This window comes from Nicotiana tabacum, chromosome 7 (assembly GCF_000715075.1).
Source record: "Nicotiana tabacum cultivar K326 chromosome 7, ASM71507v2, whole genome shotgun sequence".
Classification (NCBI taxonomy): domain Eukaryota; kingdom Viridiplantae; phylum Streptophyta; class Magnoliopsida; order Solanales; family Solanaceae; genus Nicotiana; species Nicotiana tabacum.
The window spans coordinates 122,508,815-122,523,947 of record NC_134086.1 but is presented as its reverse complement, the minus strand read 5'-3'; positions in this window follow the sequence as shown (position 1 = coordinate 122,523,947).

Genomic DNA, 15,133 nt, shown 5'->3' with positions numbered 1-15,133 from the left:
TATTTATCACAATTAACTCTTTGGCCATTCCTTCTAATTGAAAGTGGAATTAAATTCATAACTCAAATCTCATGTGCCCTCATATTTAAGAGAGAATCTCAACTTATAAATTGCAATTTAAACATACATGGGATATCAAATGGAAACAATTAACGCTCACTCTCTCAAAGATGTTCAAATGCACAAAAGTAGTACCATAGGCTTGCCCTTCATGTATTTCTCCACTAATGTATATGCACTTAGTTCAAAATCAAGTAGGACTTAAAGGATTGTAATGTGGGCTTTTGGTTAAGGTAGGGCACAATTTGGATAAGAGTGACTCAAAACCTCCCTAAGCACTATACTTTGCAACAATTAAAGCACACTTCCTTCGAAAATATTTTCCATCCTTTCTTCACTTTTTATTCCACACCTAATTTTCCCTTTATTCACAACTTCTTCTTTTTTTTTCAATTACCTTTCACCTTTTAAGCAAATTCCACATTACAACTTTTCCAACCTTCACCCCAAGACTTAGGTTTTTAGCCTATGTTTACACTTTCAAAGTACTTAGGGAGGTAGGTTGGCAAAAGCTAGATTAATAAAGAACAAACGATTAAAGCTTGTAACATGGTTGCCAAAGAACAAGGTTAAAGGCTCAAAATGGGTTTACTAGGAAAAGTATTCAAGGGTACGAAATTTAAGGCACAATAGCGGTCCAAGGAAGGCCTAATATCATTTTTCAAACCAAGTTAGTCTCTGATTTCGCCTTGAAGCATATTCCGGGCAAGTTCTAAACTACAAATAATGCAAAAGAACTCACAATAAATCTCACCACACATGGAACATGAATACTCAAGTGGAATATAAATCCAAAATCCAATAGAAACCAATGACTCAAAGAGGTTACGAATAGCATAACAAGCTATTTAGTGAATCAAAGAGCCAAAAATTGAGTCTAAAAGTCAAGACAATGATGTTTACCTCAACTATTTTTCTTTTTCAAAGACCAAAAATTCATATACCGGAGTTTAAATCATGTTGGTACTAAGCAAGCCACAACTTGGCCAATGGGCACAAACCCCAACTCAAACCACTTATTCTTCCTAAATTAACAAAACTATATCTAAACTACAAGACTAATTCCCTTAAGAAAGTCGCCTAGCTATCTATCATCGGAAAACGTCGAACCAAATTTACTAACAATTACCCGGTTCAAGAAGAAAATTGGCATCCTTGGAAAAAGAACCGTGGTACAAAGAAAATCAAGGATATAGCTACTAAAATAAAACATACTAAAAAAATTAAGAAGCTAATAAACAATATTAAGAAGTTAATAAACATTAAGTAACTAAAACATACTATATATAAAAACAAAAATTCAAGAAGCTAGTAAACATGCTAATATAACACATCACATGAAAATACAAAACACCAAATGAAAACAACCAAAGTACCAATCTACCATATCCACATTTATCCACAAATATACAAGAACAACAATTATACAAGAAGCCACCCCCAACTAAAGATGTTGCAATGTCCCCAATGCAACTAAACATAATAGAGTAAAATGGTGGAAAGTGCTCCCTGAATACTGCATCAGGTGCTCTCCTTTTTGTCTGACTTAGAGGCATCCTCTTCTCCAATCAACTGGAGCATCATCATCATGTTCTGGCTCGATCAATAGCATTGGGTCTTGAGGCTTTAGGACTTTCAATAGCCCTTTCACACCCTTCCACATGCGGGTAAAGTATTTATCTCTTTTCTTCTCCCTTTTCTTTATCTTGGTGTGTGCCTTTGTCAGATTGTCATGAGAGCTGCTCAACTTACCATGCGCCTTGGCCAGATCAGTGTATGCCTTCTCCAGTGTCTTAAGGTGATCCCTCTGCTTCTTCTGATCATCAAGACACTTTTGAAACTCTTTAGAAATACATGCAGCCGGTCCCTCAAAAGTTTCCCCAGATCCCTGTGGAAGGTCAGCTACTATGTCACAAATTAGCCGTATTTCCTCAGTAAACACGACAAATGGTCCTCCTGTAGAAGATGATGGATGGTTACCTTGATTGATCTGAGAAGAAGACCCCAACTTTCTCTTTTTGCTCTTTACAACGCCGCCCCCTCCTCTTTTCTTCAATGGATATAGAGGCTTTATCGGCTCTATCAAGTTGTCTCCCAGATCTTCTTCCACCCCAGCAAGTTAGCACAGCTCAGTGATAAGAGATGGGAATATCAATGATGTACTATTTTGAATCCGATACTCCCTCAGTTCATTGATGAAGATTTCACCAACATTTAGCTGAATACCATCAAGGATGCAGGCTATCATTTGAGCTCTTGTAACATATACATTCCATATGTTCGACACTGGGGAGATATGACTGCATATGATGACCAGCCATATCTTTACTTCGGCAGTGAACTCTTTGGATGTGATCCCTCTCTTTTCAGTTGCCTATGGAACATCTATACCCGGGCATAATTTGGACACCAACCACTCCCCTAAGGCACAATCTTTTGCACGGAATGGGGCCATGTCATGGTCTGGCAGGTAATACATTTGGTTCATAGTTTCAGCTCCAAAATGCACCATTTTGCCTCGAATTCTCATCTTTGGCTTCTTTAACCTGATAGCTGGAAGATTTGCATAAAACTCTCTCACCCATTGCTCATTGGCTCGGCAAGGTTGAGGGGTAAAATAGCTTCAGCTCCAAAATGCACCATTTTGCCTCGAATTCTCATCTTTGGCTTTTTTAACATGATAGCTGGAAGATTCGCATAAAACTCCCTCACCCATTACTCATTGGCTCGGCAAGGTTGAGGGGCAAATTAGTTACATCCCATGTTTGTAAGACTTTGGTAGAACTCGGGAAGACATTCTGGGACGTTGTCCAGTAATATACCACTTTTCGGGAGCAACTTCTTCGAAATCAGCTCAGCATAGTACCGTTCTTGGCACTGCAATGATAAGAACCGGTGTTGGTCATAGTTTTGCTCAGCTTCCAAGGGGTTGTCATTTGCGGATCCTTCAAAATTAGTGCTCATTTTTAGTTATGGTACATGTCAACAAAGGATAGAAGTGAACACATAGTATGGTTATGAAGAATATTGCAAATGAGTCAAATATTCCAAAGGAATGATCGGACAATCAAAACCCAGCCTTAAAAAAATTTAGGATTTCAAGTCTGGAAGTAACTGCTCTCTAATGTCGCAATTGCGAAAAATTCTTCGCAATTGCGAAGCCAACAGAGATCGAATTGCAGACTATTTATCGTAAATGCGAAGGGAGCAGGAAACTGAGACGATCGCAATTGCGATATCGTCGTCCTCATCCTCTCCTTTCTCAGAGAACAGTCCTAAGCCTTACAAATTTTTAATACAAACACACATATGGATAACCCAATCATCGTTTAAACACAAAATCCAATAGACTTCATAGACAACCATGAATTGAAAAATATATCAATGATTCGGCCAAGAATTTTATTCAGGACTTTCATCGATCACATATTAAGCCCAAAAATTCACTTCTATTTTACAAAGCCCTAGGTACTCAGACTTCCCCATTTTTTTAGCAAAGAACAAGACTCACACTCTCAACCAACCTCACCCAGAAATCAACATATGATTTGAACAAATTTTAAACAATTCCGGGCAAAGGAATGTTACCCATTTGAAACCCTAGGTTTTCAAAGAAAATTGAGAGAAGAAGAAGAAGAAGAAGCGATTAAGATTTCATACCTGGATTCTTGCAATTAGGAGTGGAAAATAGGGGACTTTGGGAATTAGTAGAGTGAGGAAGATGGTCTTTTTAAGAGCCTCAAATTTTCTAAGTTTTGTGCAGAGTGAAACAAATTTACCCGTTTAAGCCCTCTGATATCGCATTTGCGACACTGCCTTCACAATTGTGAAGTTAAGTGAATCTTGCAGTTGTCGCAAAAGTGACAGAATCTTGGGTTTTGTGCAGCTTCTGGATTTCGTGCTCTACGTCACCTCGACCTACTCAAATCAACTCCAAAAATTATGAAACTTGGTAGATTGGTTAGAAACAATATAATAAGATATTCTAAAAAGAAAGATTTCAAAAATGACCAAAAATTTTGAAAAACAATGGGTTGCTTCCCACCAAGCGCCGCATTTAACGTCGTGGCATGACGCAAGTAACTTTACCACTTTTCTCGCCACTTCGACAATATGAATTGGGCACTCAACTTGGAATCAAGCTTGTGACCACGAGCGGTGGGGGTGGCAAGTAGATGATCAAGCCAAGCATCAATTTCTTCATTTTGCACTTCTTGGCTTTCATGTGAGGAATGTCATTTTACCTTCTTGTTCCCCCGAATTGTAAAATGTATGGCTTTTTCCTTTCCTCCTCGCAATCCCTCATTGAGTCGTGTAGTTCAATTCCCATATCACCACATAATTCTAATGTTGAAAAATGCTTGGAATGTAACATCAAACCTCCAAATTGCAATTCTTCCCGGATTTTGACTTCTTCTTTTTCCCCCGGATTAGAGTCAATCTCAACCATATTTTCATTCACATCGGTTAACTATAATTTCATATTTTTCTTGGCATCATTAACACTCATGAAGTCGGCTGGCGGATGTTTAATTCTTGATTCCTCAAAGTAGAGCTCACTTTCTTCCTCGCAGTCAGACTCTTCTTGACTTCCTTCCACACTCTCAAGTCGGTGGGCATAGTGAGCCTCAACCAATATTTTTATTTGATCTTCCAAAAAGTGGATATGTTCATCATTTTGAGTCAAGACTTGCTTCAAGTCCTCAAATGCAAAGTTGTGTTTCTCCTCATTTGCAAGAATAACCTCCAACATGAGCATTATTTTCTCATTTTGAGCATTTGAAAGTTCTTCTTGGTTTTGATCCAATGATAAGGGAGGACTTTCGGCTTCAACCTCCCAGGGAGATTCTTGGCTATCATTAACTTCCAAGGCTTTTTGGACCTCTAAAGCTTTAAGAATTTCTTTCATTTGCAAGTTCAACCTTTCAAGTGTCACGTCATTTTGGAGACTATTTTCCAAAAGCTTCTCCAAGGCACTTTGTTCTTTGTTTCCTCCTTCAATTAGGCATTATAACATGAGCTTGAACTCTCCATTTTTATCATGCTCAACTTCTTCCACTTCCATAGCCCTATCATTTTCATTATAAAAAGTAGAATCATCATAGCGGGGGCTTGGGGAAGGGAAGGACAAATAATCACAATCATCCTAATGACCATTTTGATGACCACACTTATCACAAATACTCCACTCATGGGTTTGAGATTGTGCGCACAATCCACCCCGGGAGAATTTAAATAATTTTGCCATGAGTGTGGTCCTCCACAATAAGAACATGGGTTATCAAAGTATTAACAACTACCATCCAATCCATTTTCATTATATGATGCCATTTTTCAAAACTAAGAAAATAAACAAGACACAAACAAGAAAAATAGACCAAGGTAAGAAAAATAATTACACAAATATTCACAAGTTTGGACAAAAGCACTTACACTTATTTCTCAAACAACCTAAATTACGCCAAATTGTTGCCCAGCAACGGCGCCAATTTTGATAACGTCCAAATCCACTACTAAAAAGTAAATGACATGGTCACATGTAATATAATTTACCCAACTATGAGTCGGGGTCGAATCCCACAGAGAACAATATGTAGGCAATTAGGAATGTAAGAGAATTATCACTTGTTATGCAATGCCAAACACTTAGAATTTGTTTTTGAAAAGATTTATATCTAAATACGGAAATATAAACTAACCTAGAAAGAAAGTAAAATGATCAATGGCTACAAGTATGGATGTATCGAGAATTACATTCAAGTAACGATCCAATGTATTTCATGATTTAACAAATATGAGCGAGTTTATGTTAATTAGCCACGGGTAATAATTCTTTATTAACTTCTTCCTAAGACTAAAAACTTCCTAATTGAATTATTCCTAAAACAATAAGAAGATTAAGCACACCCGAATATGTCTACAAGTAGTTCAATCCTATCCCTAGGTAGAATCTATAAAATTGGGGTTAAAACCTCAAGTTCTTGTTAATTAATCTATCCCAACCCCAAATAATCTTTTCCAAAATTAATTCGAAGTTAATGGGCGAGTTCTAGGGTTAGCCAATCAATTTGAAAACATTAAATAACAAGAATAACTAAAGAAACAATAACTCATTTCATAAAAGATAAAAATCATTCAATACATAAGCACAACAAGATATTTAATCCACACTTTAATTATGAATATTTTCATAAACAAGATTCAAGCATTGGATAAAATACTACACACTTAGATATACAATACAAAGCAAGAAAATGAAGAAATGAGTACAAATGAGTAAGAAATTTTTAACCACAAGCGTCGAATATTCAAAACCCAATTGTGTGTGCAAACCCTAGCTTCTAAACTTGTTCTCTCTAGTCTTCAAGACTGAAAATAAGCCAAACGATATATTGAAAATGAGATGGTTTGGGTATTAAAGGGTTTGGGGCCAAAAAATGTGCAATGACATAATTGCCCAGAACTAAAGCACGATTTTTGCATTTGCGAACTATGACTATAATGTTGAGCTTCGCATTTGCGATCAAGACTTCACATTTGCGAAGGTTAACTACCTGGTTGACTTCGCATTTGTGAGGTCTTCTTCATTTTTGCGAGCACAGCTGGAATGGTCTTTCTTCACAATTGCGATGGACTATTCGCAATTCCCATCTCTGCTTTCTTCGCATTTTCTAGAATTGTGTCGCATTGCGACAACTGAGGGCATTTTCCAAATCTTCTTCTTTTCAGCTTCTTTTTGACTCGTTTCACTTGGTTTCTTCAAGATCACTTCTAAATCAGATAGAACCTGTAATATAGAAATAAATGATATTAAACACATGATTTTATCACTCAAACATAGCAAAAATATAGGCTTAAAGATAAGATAAGTTGGTAAAATACCAACTTATCAGTGACGAACGTAGCCTCAACAGAAAACAGAAATAAGCTGTGCAGTAAAGTAGGCATGCTATTCTTTCAGGAATACAGTTCAACAGTGAAATATATAAAGATTTGAACAATGTAAAATATAAGGCTCACCTAACACTGCATGCCAATGCACAGAATGTATGAATTGCACCATGTGCTCCCACCCTCAAGTGCTCAATCACTCGGTACTACATATGACCATCTGACCCAGGGAAATAAATTTCGAAATATATACAACGCTGACAGCAAGTCATCTAGTGCCGAGGAACAAGGGTAATCCAACCCTGAGGAGAAATCCATCTCCAGGTATATATGTATACACACTCAACCGCTCGGTACCACATATGGCTATCCGGCCCAGGAAAATTCATCCTAGAACTTACTTAACAATGACTAGATGTCACTCGGTACCGAGGAAATAGGGAAGTCCATCCCTGTGGAGAAATCCATCTCCATATATCAATACTTCGGACAAATCCATGTCCAGGGAAATACATCACTCAATAATATCATCCACGCTCCGTAAGGGCTTCTTTCAGCCCAAGTGTTATAACAAGCCAACGAAGGCATAATCAATATTCTGTTGCGGCATAAAGCTTGATCCCATACTGCCACTCCTAATTAGGCTCTTGGCCTCACTCAGTCATCACTCTCCAGTCTCACATACACGGGCTCACAATGCCACGAAACTAGCCCGAAACAATGATATAATGCATCAAATAATAACAATCGAGACTAAGACATGACATGTTATGCATGAATAAGACTGAGTACGAAATATCAATGAAGCTAATAATGATGACAGGAAGAAACGACCACTCGGGTCTCAATAGTATTAGCGTAAAGCACTAACATGAAAATTAGCATGATTTACAGTTCATTAACTTAATTGCATCATCACAACACAGATATCGGTAAGAAAGAGTCACTAAGCGATGCCATGGAATGATCCAGGCCGCAATTCTCACGGTGCACGCCCATCACTTGGCATCAGTGTCACCTCAATATTAATCGTAGAACAAATAGTTCGGGGTTTCGAACCCTCAGAACCCATGTTTGGAAGCGTTACTTACCTCAAACCAAGCCAAAACTCTAGCTTGTGATGCCCTTGCCTCTCGATTCAGCCTCCAGATGCTCCGAATCTAACCAAAATCAGTATATTATCGTCAATATACGCTAAAAGAATGAAACCCATATGAAAATTATCAAATTAGACAAAAAAAATCCCAAAATTGGTTCAAACCCGACCCTCAGGCCCCCGTCTCAGAATCTGATAAAAATCACACTAGAAACCACATTCGCTCACGAGTCTACCCATATCAAATTCACCAAAATCCGATGTCATATGGTCATCCAAATCCCTAAAATCCACTCTCACTTTTACTTCCATTTTCCCCAATTTTCACCCCAAATTCCCAAATTAAATGATAAAATCAAGATACAATCATGGAATTTAACCAAACTTTAGTGAAGAACACTTACCCCAATAACTCCTCCAAAAATCCCCTCCAAAATCGCATTCTCCCGAGCTCTATAATCAATTTTGAAATTATGGACTCAAATCATTGTTTTTGAACTTAAACATTCTGCCCGGATGTCTTCCTCTTCGCAAACACAAGGGCCTACTCGTGAACGTGAAGACCACTCAGCTCGACCTTATGTGAACGCAGAACACTCCATGCGAATGCGTAGGCTTAATTGCTTGAAGCTCCACATGACTGTTGACTCTACGTGAATGCGATGCCAAGGTCGCAAACGTGTAGCCTTAAACTCATGAACATTTGCGAACACGAGATCGTTATCGCAAACGCAATGAAAAACCTAGCTCCCTCTCTCAACATCCCTTCACGAATGCGAGAGCCTTCTCGCGAATGCAAAGAAGGATTTCTCTGCAACAAAATACCAGAAAATCTGCCAACTTCCAAGATCAAGAATTGGTCCGTAAACCACTTGAAACTCACCCACGACCCTCAAGACCTCAACCAAACATGCCAACACATGCCATAATATCATTCAAACTTAGTCGAGCTTTCTAATCACTCTAAACAACCCAAAACACCAAATTACCCTCGGATCCAAGCCTAAGAACTTAAAAATTCCTAATTACACAAACAACGTCGAAACCTATCGAATAACCTCCGAATGACCTAAACTTTTGTGCACACATCACAAATAACACTAAGGACATACTCCAATTTCTGGAATTCAATTCCGACCCCGATATCAAGATTTTCACTGCCGACTGGAAACTCCAAATTTCCAATTTCGCCAATTCAAGCCAAATTCTACCATGGACCTCCAAGTTACATTCAAAACACACTCCTAAGTCCAAAATCACCTAACGGAGCTATCTGAACCATCAGAATTCACATCCGAGACCTTCTATGCATAAGTCAACATCCGGTTGACTTTTCCAACTTAAACTCCTAAATTAGAGACTAAGTGTCTCATTCCACTCCAAGACCACTCCGAACTCGAACCAACCAAGACGATACGATGAAATATAGTTGAACAACACATAAAGAAGCAGAAATAGGGGAAATGAGGCTGTAACTCATGAAATGACCGGCCGGGTCGTTACATATCTGTAACCTTTTCTGCCAAACAATATTTCATGTATACTATTTTCCCCATGGCCAGGCAGTCTAGGCTTTCCTTTCCTCAAAGAACAACTGATACCACTAAAATCATTGAAATATTTCATGTAGATCTGTGGGGTCTTTACCATGTGTCCATACATAATAACTTCAAATACTTCCTTACCCTAGTATATGAAAATAGTAGGTCCACTTGGACCCAACTCTTGAGTTGCAAAAGTAATACCCTACAAGTCTTAAAGACAATTGTGAGTATGGTAGAAAACCAATTCCAAACCACTATTAAATGTGTAATGTAATGACCTAACCAATCATTTTGCTTTTTAGATCCCTGTTCTCCTAAATAAGACCTCCCGTATGTGATTTTACTATTTTATGACTTGCAGGGATGGTTAGTTTGGGTTTTGGAAGGGTTCGGGTTGAAATCAGAACACTTAGTTCTTTAATAAAGGCTTAAAATGGATAAGTTTGACTTGAGTCAACATTTTGAGCAAACAACCCCGGAATTGGGATTCGAATGTTCCAATAGGTTCGTATGATAATTTTGGACTTGGCTAAATATTCGGATCAGCTTTCGGATGACCCGGGAGCATTTCGACACATAAAGTTGAAAGTTGGCGCAGTGAAGGTTTTAAAGTTCGTTAAGTTTGTTTTGGAGTAGTTTGTGGTGTTATCGAGGTCCGTTTGGGATTCCGAGCCTGGGAATAGTTTTGTATAGTGATTTGTGACTTGCACACAAATATTGGTGTCATTCCGAGTAGCCTAAGTATGATTCAATGCATTCAGAGCAAGTTGAAAACTTGAAGTTCATAATTTGATTCAATTTGGTTTTGGGGTGCGATTCTTAGTTTTTATATTATTTTACGCATTTCGAGAGTTCAATCAGGTTCGCGTTATGTTTATGGACTTGTTGGTGCACTTGGATAGGGTCCTGGGTGGCTCAGGTGAATTTCGGACCGCCCGGAGCTAAGTTCCAAAAAACTGGTGTGTTGTTTCTGGTTTTCTTCTTCTCAATCGCGAGGGCTATGTCGCATTTGCGGAGAAGGAAAAGGTAAGGGGTTGAGATATTCTCTAGGAGCTTGCAACCCATTGCCTCTATTCGCGATAGTCGGGGACTTGTGGCCTCCGCGTTTGCGTGAGGAGGCTCGCATTCGCGTAGGGAGATGGGCATGGGGGGAGCTCTTTCTTCTTTGCATTTGCGAGCAGGTCCCTACGTTCGCGAAGCTTAGGCTTGTCAGCCTTCGCGTTCACATGTGGTTCCTCGCTTTTGTGATGGCCATTCTCCTGGGCCCTGGGCAGATTGCCTTCGCGATCATGATGGATTTTTTTCGATCGTGAAGAAGGCAGACCTGGGGCAGTGAGGTTCATTTAAGGTCGGGACTTAGGCTATTTTGGTTCATTTCTTTCACATCTTGGACGATTTTAGAGCGCTTTGAATAAGGATTTTCATCTAGCACTTTGAGGGAAGTAATCTCTTTACAAAATGATTTTAACACATGCATTTTGGGTAGATTCTTAACACATAAATTTTAAAAATTATGGATTTAGTTGAAAATCTTAGGTTTTGATAAAAAAAATAGAATTTAACCACGAAAATAATTATGGAATTGGGTAAAAATTATATATTTAAATTTGTGAGTTTATGAGTAACATTTATCTTCGAAAATTTTTGAAATCTGAGCACGTGGGCCTGGGGTTGAATTTTAGGCATCTTCCAATTTGGGTTAGGTAATTACTCTAATAGTTAAATTATGAACTTGTGAGTGTATATTGATTAATTTATATAATATTTGGCTAGTTTTGGGTTGTTTTCCACCAAGTTGAGGATTTAGAGCGGATTTGTTGACCGGAAGTGATCTTTAGAACGAGGTAAGTTTCTTGCCTAACCTTATAAGAGGGAACGCATCCTCTTAGGTGTATCTTGTTGTGTATTACTTGTGTGGGGAGCTACGTATGAACTAGGCGATGAGAGTCCGTGCGTAGCTATATTTCATGAGATGTCCAAGTAGTCTTAGATCTACATCATGCTTTAATTGTACTGTTATGTTTATTATGCATATTAATTGTCTTAAATAGAGCTGAGACGAGGGATTTTGAAGTTGCAAATTTCCAATCTAGATCTCCTATTTTTGGGAAGAATTGAGGAATTCATAATAACTCTGAGAAATCCATGTCCTCTCGCGTCGCAAATACTTCCACTAGCGAGGTAAAACTTCTCTACTCTCATGGGAGCGGGTCGTTTGCCTCGACAGTATAATAGATACATCTATAGTTTGTGTCGTTCGACCCTCAGCAGTACATATAGTATTTTGGATTGGGTCGTACGACCTCGGAATAGATCGTGCGTGATGATACTCGGATCCCGATTACACTTGATATTATCTTATGGCTTGAGAGGTTATGATTTATTTAATGACTAAAATTGATTTGGAGTTAGTAAGTTTTAGTTGGAGATTTTGAAATTTACTATCAGTTAAAGAATCATTTACTCACTGCTTGCTATTGCGTTATTATTATTATTTACATATTCCATGCCTATTTAGAATTTCTGTATTTTATTTGTTGGCCCATAGTAAGTGTCGTTCTCGATCCCTCGTCACTACTTATTCGAGGTTAGACTGGATACTTACTGGGTACATGTTGTTTATGTACTCACGCTACACTTCTATATTAATCGTGCAGGATCTGAGTCAGGTGCATTTGGTGTCCATTCAGGCACGCACCCAAGTTATTATGAGGCATAGTGGTGAGTTGCTCAGTGAGTCCATTTGGCAGCACCCGCAGTCTCTCTTTTGTATTTACTTTTTGTCTATCCTATTTCATAGAGTAAAATAGGTTTTTGTATATTCTACTAGTTGCTCGTACACTTGTGACACCAGGTCTTGGAAACATGCTAGTAGACACTTTATGGCTTTTGAATATGTATTTCACTGTATTTGCTCTTTCATTAGTTTGCGTTTTAACTTATTAAATTTTCCACTTCTGATTAACTTAATAACTAAAAATCAACTACTTTGAAATTAATAAAAGGAATAAACACATGGTTAGTTCACTGTTAGCTTGCCTAGCAGTGATGTTAGGCACCATCAAGGCCTATAGGAGAAATTGGGTCGTGACAACATGGTATAAGAGTAATAGGTCTCACAAGTTATGAGCAAGCCTAATGGAGTATTGTGGATCAGTGCAGAGACGTTCATACTTATCTTAGAAAGTCTATAGGGTGTTAGAAAACTTCTCTTTCTTCATCACCTATCATGCAGTTGATGTTGTGCTAAGTATCTTTCTCTTATTCTCTCACAAATGGTGAGAACGTGTGCAGCAGGTGTACCCGACCGTGGAGGAGCTGCTCCCGCTGTTGCTAGAGGCCGAGGGAGGGCTCCAGATCATGGTAGAGGACGAGGGCGTCCTAGAGTTTCTCAAGTTGTACCACCAGTGGATCCAGTGGAGGATCCTATTATTAAGGAGCAAGAAGAGATGCCTGCAGCGGAGCCAGCCCTAGTGAATTTCATGTTTGCACTAGGATTCCAGGAGGTCATGAGTGAGGAAGGAATGATGAAATGCTTGTGCTCATGTTCTTCCAACTCCTCCTTAGGTCGAATATGTGTCAAAAGTCCAGAAAATAACATTTTTTCATGTATTTATATGAAGTAGGGTCGGGTCCAGATGAAACCACCTTCTCTTAGCCGAAATAGGACATTGGTTTTGTAAAAATTGAACATGTGCACTGCATGGGGCAATGCGCAATGCGGGGCATTAGTGGGGAAATTCAGAGAGCGCAGAGAAATGCACAAGCGCGGCGCCTCACGCACCGCTCCACGCGCCGCGGCTGTAGGGATTTCTCAAAGTATAGATTTTTCCTGCGTTTTGATGTCCAGACTTGGTCCTCGACCCCCGAACACGATCCCGACTTAATCTCTTGGGCTTTTACTCAGACTTCAAAGCTCCAATTAGCTCAAATTAGCTTCGTAATATCTACATCACTCGGAATCACTCTTAAAATGCATAAAACGCACAATAAGTACAAAACACTAGCAATTAAATCTCAAACATAATTAAAGTGCAGTGAATAGAATGCAATAAGTGACTAAAACACGAGATTATAGCCTACATCAACACCCCCACACTTAAATCATTATTCTTCCTCTAGCAATCAAACTAAATTTTATATGGACACGACCTTTTTAAACAACTCTCCTAACTCATCATATCAAGAATATTTAAAATAGATTAAGCACAATAGTGTAACATCCTCGCCTCAAGTTTTGACTCAAAAGCACCACACATTTTTCACAACCCGCTCACTTACTTTAACATAGAGGTCAACGACATTGCCTTTCCTTCTTGAATCAAGTGCCCTCACACAACAATAGAGAGTAGTTCTACACAATAAAATATAAGAACAATTAGGAACTCAAGATAGAAAGAATTTTCTAACTCTCGGAAACAACATTCATATGCCACAAAAGATGGACAATAAGCTTGCCCGTAGTGTACTACTCTACTAATCGAGTTCATTCAGTCAAGGATCAAGTAGGACTTTTGTTGGTTGTAATGTAGGTTGCTGGACGGGTAGGATACATTTAGATATAAGAGCGACTACACCTCCCTAAGTACTTTAATACATGTACTCTAACATTCAAAATCCCACACTTATGTCAAACCAAAATTCCACCTTCACATCAATATACATCGACTCCCAGATTATTTAAGCACAATTACATCAAGAGTTACCACTTATCCATGAAAGTTTTTCACAACAATACAACTATTTTTTCTTTCTTTTTTCAATTCAAGTGGCTCTTACTTTTACAAAACATTGCACCTTTCTCCCTATTTCAATAGTTCCACTCAAAAGCCAAACCAATACCCCACACTTTAACTTTTACAAAGTTCATAAAAATTCTAGTACTCACGAGAGGTGAAAATATTCAAATAGATACTCAATTCAAACAAATGGGTAAGGCTTGTAATATAGTTGCCAAAGAAATAGGATTACAGACTCAAAGGGGTTAACTAAGATAAATAATAATTAGGCGGGTAAACATATATCTAACTCAACAAAGAAACATCTATATCACTTTCAAGACTGAATAGAACTACTATTTCGCTTTGCAAACACACTGGGCAAGTTCAATACATCAAATGCAATGCACAGAATAATACAAAATCTCACACACACATGGAACATAAACACGCTCAGGATTGGACTCATCAAGACACTCTAGTCAAAGCATTTAAGCAAAGTTAAGATCATACTATTTAAGGTACTTATGCAAGAGTCAAAAATTGAGCCTAAGCATCACAACCAAAGCAGTTGCTATTCTCAAAGCATAACAAAATCAAGAGAATTGCATTCAATTCAAATTATAGCACAAAGTTTCCTACTCCTAATAAAAAGAAAAACTAAGTACACTCGGTTCAAACAAAACTCTTGGAAAAGAACCGCGGCACAAAACAAAACCAAGGGGGGACTTATTACACTACTTACAAAATAAATCTTTTTGTGTTTTCCATTTTGACTTAAATCCGTCAAGAAACCAAGCGATGATATCCATCGTCGGGAAAAA